This window comes from Propithecus coquereli, unplaced genomic scaffold (assembly GCF_000956105.1).
Source record: "Propithecus coquereli isolate 6110/MARCELLA unplaced genomic scaffold, Pcoq_1.0 Scaffold27, whole genome shotgun sequence".
In the NCBI taxonomy this organism is placed as follows: Eukaryota; Metazoa; Chordata; class Mammalia; order Primates; family Indriidae; genus Propithecus; species Propithecus coquereli.
Window position 1 is genome coordinate 1,243,314 of NW_012148285.1, and position 13,432 is coordinate 1,256,745.

Here is a 13,432-nt window from a genome sequence, read left to right on the forward strand (position 1 = left end):
GGGACCGGCCCTCCCCGGCGCATGCTCCCGCCGCGGCGTCAGCGCGCATGCCCAGAGCCCGCCGGGCCGCGACCCGCGGGCGCTCGGGGTGGGCAGCGGGCGGTGCGCTCGGCGGGGGCGGGGCCGCTTGCGCGCGTGCGCAGAAGGCCGCCGTCGTCGCGCGGAGAGCGGAGGAGCCGGCGGCGCGGCGCGGAGGTGGGTGCGCGCGGGGCGTGTGGGGGGCGTGACGGGGTCGCGGGGGCGCCGGGCCGGGGCGCCGCTGTCACCGCGGCTGGGGCGCGCTGGGGAGCGGGCGTGGGGGCCACGTTGCGGGGCCTCGTCCGAGGCGGGCGTGCTGGGGGCCCACGCGCCGCTCAGGGGGCTCCGGAGCCTGGCAGCGCCCGGCGGACTGGCTTCGGGCTGGGGCACGACGCAGGGGAGGGCGAAGTGGCTTCGGAAAGAGCTGTCTCTGTGTCACTCTCTCCTCGGGGTACTTTCCGTCCCTGCTGGGTAGGAAATCCTCTTCTGGACTGCATCAGAATTGCAAGATTCTCTGATACGCTCTGCCCACGAAGATCCGCAGCTCCTCCCAGCCTTCCACTTGCCCCAAGGTGACACACCTGTCCACCTTACCTAGGTGTCTACCCAGCTTCTCAACCGTGTCCAGCAGGTGCCCTCCTTGGCCGCTGTGCCAGGCTCTGGCCTGGGAAGTGGAAGCCGGGGGCCGCCCTCAGTGAGCACAGCTGGGGGTAGAGCTGGCACCATCTGGGATGGCTGCACCTGGGAATGCTCCCCTCTGGGCAAGGGTGCTGGGGGCCTGGCCACAGGTTTTCTTTGGTGACAGTAGGGACAGGCTGGGTAGCAAACAGATGTGCTGCAGGCCTTCTGGGTTACTACTCGCTGCACTGACATTAAAGGCCGAAGGTTGTTAAGAACCACCTGGATTGTGTGCAGGTACAGGCTGTTAGGTTAGTGGCTGTGGTGGTGACGCTGCGTTCGCTGTTTTCCCCTGGCAGCTTATTCCTAGTAAGGAGGAGTCTGTCTGCCTTCCCAGGTCTAACAAGCACCAGAAGGTGACTTTCCTTATTTTGTTGCGTGGGTGCTCTAGAGTCAGCAGATGATTGCGGACGGTTTGCAGAAAGCACCGTTCTGTTTGGGATGTGTTGCTATCCCCTCCACTCGAGGGCAAGGGCTTCACCTTCACTTTCTATCCCCGGCAGACGGTAGGTACCTGTAGATGTTTCTTCAATTGCCTTGAGGACAAGCAGGCAGGTTCTTTTCATTTTAAAGAAACTGGACCAGGAGAAACTGGCCCAGATAAGAAAAAACCAAGACACTCCTCCAAGATTTTACAATTTCTGTGCCTAGCCAGTAGCATGACCCTCGCCTGCGCATCCTTTTATTCTGGGTTGATCCTCATCTAATCTCCTCAGCACTCAGATAAAGCCTTTGCGCGAAGCGTTGTTGGGTAGCAAGTGCTGTTTAGAAGCACTCCTTCCTGTCTTTCCTGTGAGCAGGGCTAGAGCCACATTCCGTCCATCTTGGCTCCCCCATGGCCTGGCGTGGGATGGGTCGGAGGTTTTCTCTGAATGGTTGTTGAAGTGGATCAAGGTGCCCTTGTCAGAACCATGGATGTGAACCAATGCAGTGGCTCTCAGCCGGGTTCAGGGCGACCTTCTGGGGACGCAGAAGGAACCTAGTAATCTAGGCAGGGTTTTCATAGCAATACATTTTACCACCCTAGGTCTGCAAGTTCACCTGCGGGTGGGCCTTATTAGCTCTCACTGACCACACCTGCCAGGACTGTCCAGCAGGTTTAAGTGACCTTGGGCACACAGTGTCACTCTTAATTCTCTGCAGATGGAGCCAACCTCGGAAGACTTATTTAAGTGTTTGCCTGTAGATGGTTTCTGGTTGAACTTACATAAGGGCTATGAAGCAGGTTGTAAAAAAACACTTAACGCTGACCCTGTTCAATGTTCTACCTATTTGAGCACAGCTTTTCTGTTATGACAACTCTGTACATGGAAGAAGTCCTTGTCAACTCAAAGCAGCAATTTCAGTGGCTGTTTCAAACATTGCCTTTCAAATGGAGATAATATCAGAGAAACAAAACCTCAGGCTTTGATTGAGAATGAACTTGAATTCATTATTTAATGATTTTTCTCTATCCTTTTAGCATGCATGGTTTTTTTGTTTTGTTTTGTTTGAGAAAGGGTCTCGCTCCATTGCCCAGGCTGGAGTGCAGTGGCGTCATCACAGCTCACTGCAGCCTCCAACTCCTGGGCTCAAGCGATCCTCCTGACTCAGCTTCCTGAGTAGCTGGGACTCCAGGTGTGCACCACCAGGCCTGGTTAATTTTTCTGTTTTTTGTAGAAACGGGGTCTCGCTCTTGCTCAGGCTGGTCTCAAACTCCAGCCTCAAGCAGTCTTCACACCTTGGCCTCCCAAAGTGCTAGGATTACAGGCGTGAGCCGCTGTACCAGGCTTCAGCATGCTTTTATTGAATTTGCACCTCACGTGAGGGGGCACCGTGCCGTGGGCTCTGTAGCTAGGACATCGAGGTTACAGTGCAGTGAGGAGACGGGTGAATGGACATGGTGTGCGCTCTGGCAGAGGCGGGAGTGGGTTCAGAGGCGTGCCTTCAGGCTGGACGTGCGGGTGGTGGTCCCGAGAAGGACTTGAGCTTTGCGTGGAGGATGGTTGGGATCGGCAAGGCCGTGAGAGTGAAAGAGCCTTCTGGGCAAAGGGACAATGTGCATGAAGTAACAAGGACATGGTGTCCCCCCACCAGCTGCTGGGAGAAGGGCAGTGGGCAGCCTCGGGAAGAGGGCTGAGGAGGGGGAGGCAGCGAGGGGGTTGGGCTGGCAGCAGACTGGGAAGGGCCTTGAGCGCCAGCCCAAGACTTTGACTTTCACCCTGAGCGGCAGGAAGCCGTTGAAGATCTTGAGTTTGTGAGTAATAGATCAGATTTACGTCTTCGGAGGATGAGTGGGCAGTGGTGGCCAGGGTGGGCTGGGGGAGGCCCGCACAGAGGGCGGGGTACACCCAGAGACACGCAAGCGCAGAAGGAAGGAAAAGCAAGACTCAGAGACAAGTGGCCGTGGGATGGGAAGAGCCAGGGAGGAGGGAGGGAGTGCTCTGAGGTCGGGGGGCGGGTGGCTGGCGGTTGGCGGTGCCGTGCCCCGCAGGGCATGTGCGGGAAGGGAGCCGGCTGGGGGAAAGGTCCTGACTTTGCCATGGAGATGCTGATCTGGCTGCGGGTGTTTCCCATGGAGATGCTGATCTGGCTGCGGGTGAGGCGTCCGGGTGGTGTGTAGATACGGGTTGGTCTGCAGCCGAGGAGAGCGTTTTGCAGACGCTGTGTGGCGTCCGGGCTGGGCAGTGGATGGGGTCTTCCCGAAAGAGCGTATACAGCGAGAAAAAGAGTGCTGAACCCCACAGGCGCTTAGTGTTATGTTCTTAAGACAGTAAATAGGTAACAGAAGGCCAGTGAGTAACCCATTGGTTTTTGGGGGCAGGGAGCGAGCTTTTAACCTCTGTCGCAGAGATCTAGTGTTTCTCGGAGTAAAGGAATGTGAGCTGTTAAAGGTGCACACTCGCACGGTTCCAGTGTCCTTCCGGTGGCCTTCCTGTTTCAGGAGTCTGTTTGCCTTTGGGGGAACCTCCAGACTGGGGGTCACTCACCTCAAAGGACCCTATTTATGTCCAGACCGAGGGTCGGTCCTGTCAGAGCATTCTCACTCTTAGAACTCTGGAAAAGCCTTCTGGAGCCCTGAGACCCGGGGTTGCAGCGTTCTCAGGGTCCCTCGCTCTCCTTCCAGTACCCCGTTTCCGTACAGCCTGTCAGTGTCAGCCATGGGCAGGACTTCGGAAAGCATCGGCTGAGGACGCAGAGGCCAGGCGTGTGGTGCCCTCCCCAGCCCTCCACACCGAGGGGCCCATGGGTGAGGCCGGGGAAAGGCTGGTACTGCCCCCATCTGCCCACAGCTGGCACGCGGTCCCCATGGGGCGTGGGCTGCTGGGCCACAAAGGGGTCTGGCGCACGGATCGCGTGCCGGCAGCGTGGTCTCCCCTTTACAGGGGACCAAGGACACACCACGCGCGACCCTGAAGCTATGTGTCTGCCTGTGTTACACAATCTTAATTGGCTGGTGGGCGATTCTGTTGCCAATAAGGCCCTTCCGCTGACTGCGGCGGCGTAAGTGGGGCTGGTCACCTGGGTCCCACCGAAAGCTCCCCTCACCTCTGTTCCTGCAGCCTTTCCTTGACTCATGTTGCCTGCGGTCCCTAGCTGCCCTCCGTGATCCTTTCCCGGTGACGGGCCTTCCAGGCTTCCTGTCTTGGTCAGCTGCTGGGCCTTAGAAGGATCGAGGTGTGGGCGTTAACTCTTCTGTCTTCCGGGGCTGTCCCCTCCCCGCACACAGGGCACTGTTGTTATCAGCAGCCCAGTGGGTCCCAGGCTGCCGCCTCAGGCCCTTTGGCTGCTTGGCACCCGTGAGTCTAGACTACAGAACTGTCCTTTAATCCGAGCCACGGAAGACGCCCACGGGCCTGGGCCTGCACGCGCTGAGCCAGACAGCCCTGAACAGGCTCTGCCCTCCCTGGCCCCGTCCTTTGCCCACGCTGTCTCTGCTGCGTCCTGGGGCTAAGGCCCAGCTGAGGCAGGTGCTGGCTCCAGGAAGCCTTTCCTGGCCCTCTGCCCTCGTGGGCCTGGGGCCCAGACACCCCAAGCGTTCCTATCAGGGGACCTGCACCTTGCACTGGCGTGGTCAGCACACGCCACCCGAACTGGGGTGACTGAGGGCAGGGCAGGGTTGGGCCTCCGTACTCGAGCCTTGGCACGCTGGCATCCGGGAAGCGTGTCTCGAATGCCTGTTAGAATGATTAAACCTGCGTGACTTCGCCCTGGCTGGCTCTCTCGTTCAGCCTGAAGACACTTGCCTTCCAAGGTGCACCTGTCACAGGCACCTGGCTTGGCACTCAGACCCGTCAGAACGCACATCCTCTGCTGCTTCTGTGCCCTGGCGCGTGTCTTTCCAGACTTGCTGTTGGGGAGACCCTTTGCACTCAGAAAATACTGATCCTGGGTTGGCAGAGCCCCATTCCAACTCCAGCCCTGCCTGTGGGCGGCCCGGACCGGCTGGGGGAAGGTGTTCTGCCTGAGACAGGGACGCAGGGACCGTCTGGAGAGGGTAGCCGAGGATGGGACTCAGACTGCCCTGTAGGACCCCCTGCGGTGGCACAGGAGCCACCGTAAAGGTGCATTTGAACTTCCAAGCGGAGCAGGCGGGCAGCTGGCCCATGGTGCTGTGACTAACACCTCCTTGCTGGCCACACCCCTGTTGTACCTGGCACGTGCCTGCCATTGTGTGTCAGCAGCAGAGAGCCCACTATCAGGTTCCCTGGCAGCCAAGCTACCTGGTAGTCACTGCAGAATGCTGGTCACCATTAATATTTGAAAAATTCCTGTGCGCTGCTCCAGGGCCGAGGCCAAGCACACCTCACGGTCCTGGCACGCGAAGGTGCCTCCCAGAAGGTCTCGTGCCCGGGACAAGCTGGTGGATGCTCCCTGTTGTCATGTGGCCTTCCAAATTAAATTTTCATCTGGGGCCCAAGTAGCTTGTGATTTTTTTTTTTGAGTCTCTGCCTGTTTCCTTCTCCTGTTTCCCCTCCCCAGGGCACACTGGGTGTCGTGCGAGACACCTGGGTGCGGAAGTCACCCTGCAGTCGAGCTGGACGTACAGCGGTGCGCCTGGGGTGAGAACAGATCCACACGGGAGGAGTTGAGCTCAGCGGGGTGCCGCCCTGCCCAGGGGCTGCTTGGGGGCCTGGGAAGGAGGGGCGACTGGACCAGAGGGGAAAGGGGACACAGGGACAGATGTGACAGTCCCTCCCAATGCAGCGTGGGGACTGTGTTGGCACCGTGTGGCCAGGACTCCTGAAGCTGCTGCCGGAGGGGCCCGACCCTGGAGGGTGGGGGCAGGAAGGGAGTCGGTGGAGAGCAGCGCGCGGGCGAGGCCGGGCAGGATCGCTGGGCGTCGGAGCGGAGCACCATTGGAGTCAGTGGAGCATGAACGCAGTGGGACGTTCGAGGCTCCCAGGAAGCAGCTGGAGGGACGGGCCTGGAGCTCACAGCGGGATTCCAGGCTCAGAAGAGGTTGGGCTCCGGCAAAAACAGGGAGGAAGAGACGGGCGTGGAGAGGTGAGGAGATGGCTCCCCAGAGAGGCAGGTGGGATAAGGGACCAAAGGGGTCCCTTAGACTTGGCAGCCGCCGGGAGGGGCGAGGGCAGCTGAAGGAAGGAAGGAGAGGCAGGAGGGCAGAGCAGGGCGGGCCTTGGCGCTCTGGTGCTGTGTTTGGGGCTTGCCTGTGGCACAGGAGGTGAGAGCCGGGGCCTGGGGGGGCGGGGAGTGCAGCGCGGTGGGGCGCTCCCACCGACAGTCCCCTGCCTCTGGGGCAGTGGGTGGGAGGCTGCCGAGACCTGCCAGGTGCCAGCTGGCGCGAGGCTCGAGCTCGGGACCAGGACTGAGACCAGGACGGCGAGCAGGCGGCAGGATGCCCCCACCCCCAGGCGCTCGTGCCCCGGCCTGGCTTCCTTGTACGGGTTTTCCATGTGGCTAAGACGGGAGGAGGGACGTGGGGGCTCCGCGTGACTCAGCAAGCTGAGCTGGCAAAGGGGTGAACCCGGGACGGGAGGGGCTGGCGGACAGGAGGAGGGCCGTGAGGAACCCTGGGATGGGGCTTGCGAGGGGGGTTAGGAATATGTGACCTCTGCGTGGGGTGGTTTTCTGGGGTGGCCAGGGTCTGCATGGAGAGGCAGAGATGCCCACTCCGCCCTCGGGTGGTGGCAGCACAGGGAGAGGCTGGGTAGCAGAGAGGGGTCAGGGTGTCGGGGAGGAGGCCGCACCCTGGGGAGGGCCTGCCTGCTGTCCGGCCAGGAGGAGGAAGGGCGCATTTGGGGAGGGATGATATGTATGTTTGCCATAGGCAAGTTCCAGAACAGAAGAGAGGGTGGAAGCTGGGCGGGGGGCGGCCAAAAGCAGAGCAGCAGGGTCACGTGGCCTGGGGAGACCAGTAACCGGAGTCACCCTGGTTAGTGACACCATTACCACGGTCATCCTGCTAGAATCGGGCGTTGTCCTACAGCTGAGGGTCTCACTGGGTGGGGGATGTTCTCAACTGTGCCGTGCGGGGCCTCCCCCACCTCCAGCATCGTTCACGGGAAGGCCTGGGCGCCCGCAGCAGACACCTGGTGGCCAGCCTGCCCCCCTCCTGGCCACCCACCTATTGCCCCCTGGCTGTGTGGTTCTGCTGCCTCTGCACCCGCCCTCCAGGCTGCCACCAGGCAGATCTTTCTGGAATGAAAGCCTCATCACAAGTCTTCACCCCAGTACCCTGGCGGCCTCCTTAGCAGTGGGATGGGGTTGGGGCCCCTCCGTGGGGCAGAGGCCTCCCCACCCTCCCGCTTTAGAAGTGCTCCCAGGAAGTAGCAGTTTGTAGCCCCCTGAACACAGCCGGTCTTGTATTTCTGCGTGGGGTGTGCTGGTCCCTCACCTGCAACGCCCACCTGCCCTCCCGAGGCCCCGCTCGGTGGAATCGCCTCCAGGGAGGCCTTCCGTGCAGGGGCGCAGTCACTCCGTGTTGCTTCTCCGCCTTACGGGTGTCTGCAAGTCAGCTCCGACTGTCCCGCCAGGTGTTTTATTTCCATATCTGCTGTACCTAGCTCAGTGCCTGGGACCTTGTATAGGCACTCAGGAAGGTTCCAGAAAGATAATGCTTGGCGGACACATGAGGCCAGTCAGGGGTCAGGGCCCACCGTGCTGCCCTGTGGCTCCTGGGCTGAGGGGCCCTGGGGGGTTGAGCCTTCACCCCTCGGGGGTTGCTTGCGTCGGAGGCGCCCCGCAGATCTTGGACGCGTTAGGCGTTTCCCTGGCCGCTCCCTAGTGGGTGGTGGGAGGACTGGGCCCTTGTGAGGAAGTCAGACTTGACCTGGACCTGAGAGGAAGGTTCCTGAAACAGGTGGAGGGTGTCCTCACCTGTGGGTGAATGCTGGCGGCCACCCCTCCTGTCCCTGCCCAGTGTGTTCCTCCGCTTTCTAGCTCTTTCTCTTCCCAGGCTCCGGGCCGCATGTGCCTCCCCCCTCTCCCAGCACCTGTGCCACCTGACGCTCCACCCAGACGCCCTGCCAGGCTCTGTCCCGTGAGCCTGCCTGGCATGAGCCCTTAGCTGCCCAGACGTGCCCTCCCCCACCCTCCCCCACTGGCCAGCGCCCTGGAGTGTCCCCACCCCCCAGAGCATCTCCTTGTCAGGCAGCAAACTTGTGCGCCCCGGGGCCTGGCATGGGGCTTGGTCACATCACCTCTGTTGTCCTCCCTGGCCCAGCAGGTTGGTGCCAGGGACTCCACCTTCCCAGGACCGGTAGTCCGTTTCCCTTCTGTGCGCAGTTAGCAAGGTCGAGGGGCTCCATTAGGGGAACCTGCCTGTGGAGTGCGCACCTCGCTGTCAAGCAGGAATCCTCAGAGACCAAAGTGCCCCCTCTTTGCTGTCCTGTCGCCCCCTGCCCTCAGGTGCCGAGGGTTCCCTACATGCTTGGGGCACCCGGCCTTGCTCTGCATTCCTGATCCCGCACCCAGACTGAGCAAGCAGCACCTGATGCCTGCGCCCTGCTTGTGACAGTGACTAAGGCTCAGCCGGCAGAGCCCTGGGGCCTTGTGCGCCCGCTGCCGGGCCCAGGGGCTGCTCCTGTGGCCAGGGTGGGTGTGGGGGCCGAGTAGGGGCTGGTGGAGCCCAGGTCTGCGGCACCAGCTCTTCACACTGGCGTCCTGGTGAGCGCCAGCCTCCTGCAATTGGCCCTTTGGTAGCGTCTGGGTGCGCGCAGCCTCCCACCTCATGTGCCGTGGGCTCGCCTGGGACACGTGGGCCGTGAGGCCCCCTGGGCCCTGCCTCCAACCCCAGCGGCGCTGGCATTTGTTTGAGAAGCATGTGTACTGAAACTGGCACTTAAAACTCCAAAATGAGCAGAGCCAGTAACACACCCCTGTAGTCCCAGCACTTTGGAGGCTGAGGCCAGAGTTCAAGGCCGCAGTGAGCTGTGATCCTGCCACTGCCCTGCAGCCTGGGCAACAGAAAACTCCAAAATGGAGTTTCCCCAGGCTGCAATTCTCTGTTCATTGCTTGACCCCTCAGCCAGAGTCCCAGCATGGCCTGGTCTCTGCCCCCTCATCAGGCCACACTGTCGGATGGGGTCCACCCTCCCTGGCATGGCCTCATCTAGGCTCCCAGAGTCCCATCTGGACTCTGCCTTCTGTCCTCCACCAGCTCTCCTACCCCCTCCTCCTCCTCCTCCACGGCCACCAGGGGGTTTCTAAATGCAGATCTGATACCACCTGCTCAGACCTCCCCCAGCCCCAGTGGGGAAGCCCCTCCTCTCCGCCCACCTGAGCCCAGCTCTCGCCCTTGCCCTCCCCTGCCTCTGTGCCTCTGGGCACGCCCCACCCCCGCCCACTGCAGGCCGACACCCCGTCTCTGTGGGTTAGGGGTGCAGTTGCCCTCTGCAGCATCCCGCCTGCTGCTCTCCCACACTTCTTGGGTGCTGGGGGTGCAGCCTCCTCTTGGGCCTCTTCTACTCTCCCCAGCGCCCAGCCTGGGACCTGGCACAGTTCCTCTGGGGTGAAGGGAGCTGAACGCATGTGGGTCTGCCGGCCCCTCCCCTTCCCACTACCCGGGGAGCTGCAGGCCCAGTGGGGGGTTAAGATACAATCACCTAAACCTGTGGTTCTGTTTTTGTCACATGAAAGAGTTTGTTTGCAAATGCAATTGTTTGGGAAAATCACATCCCCCAGTTAAGAGGTGAGAAGTGCAGCAGGTTTCGTGGCTCATCAGGCCCTGCAGCAGTGTTTGGGGACAGCAGGGCATTGAAAAGCTTGCTGAGGAGGCAGCTGGGGGCCTGTGCCTCACAAGTGACTTGTGGGCTGGGGCTCAGGGGGTGGCCATGAGCGCTCTGGAGTCCCCAGACTAGAGTCGGTCTTCCCTATGCTTGGGGACCCCTGGTCCCTCTCTCTGTCGTGGTCCCCTCATCTCTAAAGTGGAGCAAACACCTGCACCGGCTGTGCTTGGATTGGTGCGAAGGCGAGTGGCCCCTGGGGATGGGGTCAGGGAATTGTCTGCTTGAGGGGGGTGCCCTGCTTGGTCCTAGGTGTCTCCTGCCACTGTGCACGGGGAGGCCAGTCCCCCCTGCACGTACCCCTTTCTCCTCCCACCCTACCTCCTGGCTGCAGGCGTCGGGGAGCCATGGACTCCTCCCTCCCGGCCCCTGGCCCCTTCCTGGGTGTTCGCCGGGGAGGACAGATTTGGGGGATTATTTGAGCTCCCATAGAGTGAGCACATGTGCTGCCCTGGGGTGTTCCTGGCTGAAGTGTCACCCGTGGGACCTGCCGTCCCCAGAGGAGGCTGCCCTGGCTCCAGGCCTGGAGCCATTTAAGGGGCATCTGAGCCTGTGGTCTCACCCCTGGCAGACCCAGGACCAGGTACTGTGGCCAGACAGCACAGTGGTCCTGTGTGTCACCTGTAGCAAGGTAACATTCTGGGGAAATGGAAAATCAGTCGTTTACCCTTAAATATTTCTTTCTTTTTGAGGAACATTTGCTTCCCATCTGCAGGTACATGAGTTTGTGAGGAAAAGGCGCGTAGCTCACTGGAGGCGGCTTCCCGGGCGGGAAAGAAGTAGCACGATCACTGGAGGGCGGCGGTGGGGGTCAGTGAGGTGCTGTTCTGTGGGGAGCTGCTCACCCAACCCCCACAGCCGCACCCCTCTGCAGGAGGGAGCAGGCATCGGCCCCCGGAGACTGTCACTGCCCAGACATTTGATGTCTCCCTAGTGCCAGGCCCCAGACCCTGGGGACATCTGAGCTGCCCTGGCCTGCCAGCCGGACCGGATGCTTTCTATAAACAACCTCCATTGAACGTCGAAACAAAAACATCAGCTGGATCACATCCCTTCCCTGCTTCCCACCACACTCGGAAAATCCAAACTCCTCGGCACCTCTGGGCCACCTGCCCCTCCAACCTGTCTCTGCTGTTCCTGCCTCAGGGCCTTTGCACTTGCTCTTCCATTATCCTGACTACTTCCTTCTCCTCACTTCAGCTCAAATGCCTTCTCTTGGGTAAGATCCACCCTGAGGACCCTTTGTAAAGTAGCCGTCACCCTCCAGACCCAGCGCACCGTGTGGAACCCCCACCACCTGAAATGGTCACTGTCTGTAATTCTTGTGGGCCTAACATGGTGTCTAGTGGAATTTTTCCTGTTTTCCCGGAATTGTGGGCTAGGTGCAGAGCTGAGGCCAAGAGACACAGTGCTCCCCCCTCCCCCCACCGCCCAAATTCAGGGAGCTGCGGGTGGCTGGGGCTGGGAAAGGGCCGCCCTGGAGAACCAGCCCTGCCCACCTCCACGTCCCTGCAGTGAACTCAAGGCTGTGGGGGGCCTTTAGGTGAGTGCGGCGTTTGTGGCGGGAAACTATTTCCTCCTTGGTTTCCCAAGAAAACCGTCTCACAGCCAGAGGCACCGTAGCAACAGTCCGGCGGGCCGCCCTGGGCTGCGCGGACGGGCAGAGAGAGTGGGTCACATGAGATACGTGCTCGTGGGGTGTCGCCTGCCCCACCCGGTGAGTCCAGAGTAAGCGTGTAACGCAAGCCACAGGTGTTGCTTGGGAACTAAAACCGTGAGAAGCTGACTATTATTTACTAGCTCTGCTTTATAGACGGGGAAACTGCAAGTTTAGGGAACATGCATGGCTTGGCCAAGGTTCAAGCAAACAAGTGGCAAAGCTGGACTTTGTGGCCGGGCCTGTCCGACTTCAGAGCGAGAGTGTTCCCGCGTCCGCCCCTCGACCGCCCGGGCAGGACGAGGACGCCGGCGCCTCTATGGGCAGGTGGGGGCCCGCGGGGCGCAGGCGAAGCCCCGTTCTCCGCGTGGGAGCCGTGCGGCTGTAGTACGTTCAGGCAGCAGGCGGGCGACCGGGACAGGCACTTCAGCTGTAAAACCCGCCTCCAGACGGGGCGGAGCCTGTTGTAATCACTCTCCTCCCTCTCCTGCCTCCCTGGCCCGACCACCAGTCCAGAGAAAATCCAACTCTGTTGTGGATGCGTATAAAGGCAAGAAAAGGGTTTTGAAGGATACATGCCAAACTGTTAATGGTAATTATCTTTAGGTAGAGGGGGAGTAGGATTAGAGGGGATAATTTAAATAGAACTCTAAATCTTTACTCTATAATTTGGTACTATCTGACTTTTTTGTGATTATGTATTCGTGTATCACTTGTGTAATAAAAAAAATTTTTTTAACCTGAGGAAACCTACCAGGCCTGGTTTTTATAAACGCCTTATGGAGGTCATTACAAACCTGGTTGCCTGGCCCCAGAAGCACTGGGCTCTCTTTCTGGGTGGGGCTTGAGGAAGAGGTGAGAACCCAGGGGGCACCTCAGGCTCTTCGGCACATGTCCTTTCCTCGGTGTCCTCTGAATCCAGCACGTCCCTGGACTGCTTGCTGCAGCGTAAAACTCAGGGTCTGCTTCTCCCTGGAGGAACTTTGCAAGGCGCAGTAATCGCTTCTAGGATTTCCAGTTTAATGTTCAACCTGAGCCTGGGGCCAGTTGAGTGAAGGTTGGTGCTGTCCTGCCCAGCTCCTGTTCTGTTTATAAACATCTTTATCGCCCTGAGAAGGAGCCAGTTCTTTTCACTCCAACGGGATGGGTCAGGGGTTGCTGCAGAGGTTAGTGAGCCCAGCGCCGAGGGGCTACTTGTGGAAGAGCGTGCGACGCGTGCGACGTGGCTTGGCCTCGGGACGAGAGACCTGTGGGGCTGGCCTTCGCAACCAGGGCAGGAGGGGACCCTCCCGCCCTCCCTCCCTCCCAGGACAGCGCAAACGGATCAGCTGCCTTAAGGGTTTCTTTCCTTCTGCGGAGGAAGGTGCCGGACCTGGCAGTGGCCTCGTCCTGCTGTGGGCATAGCAAAGTCAATTTAATATGATTCTAATGTTTTCATCAGAAAACCTTGTTTTGGTTAATGCTTTCTGTGGAGGAGCCCCTGGAAAAACAGTATCAGTGGACGTGTCCCTGAACTCATCGAAAGCAGGGACTCAAGTCATCGCACAGCCGTGTTCGTAGCAGCGTCCTTCCCGGTAGCCAGGGGAAGGGAGCGACCCAGTGCCCGTCACAGATGACGGAGAAGCCACGTGGTCTCCGCGTGACGGAATAGTATTCAGCCTTCAAAAGGAGGGGCATTCTGACCTTGCTGTAACGCCGGCGAACCTCAAGGACATCACGCTAAGTGAAACAAGCCAGACGCAGAAGGACAGAGACGTGCGATCCCACTTACACGAGGCACCTGTCGTGGTCGAATGGCGGTTGTCTGGGGGCTGGGGAGTTTCAGTCTGGGCAGGCGAAAAAGTTCAGGAGG

General features: G+C 60.2%; 1 protein-coding gene across 1 annotated transcript in view; it reads left to right on the forward strand.

Annotated features, from left to right (window-relative positions):
• Window positions 1-182: 182 nt before the first annotated feature.
• The window catches only part of TBC1D24 (TBC1 domain family, member 24), a 27,259-nt gene continuing 14,009 nt past the window's right edge, over window positions 183-13,432 (forward strand). The window contains exon 1 of the mRNA XM_012647728.1: window positions 183-195. The gene's annotated coding sequence lies outside the window, so the exon portion shown is untranslated. The remainder of the gene's footprint in view (window positions 196-13,432) is intronic.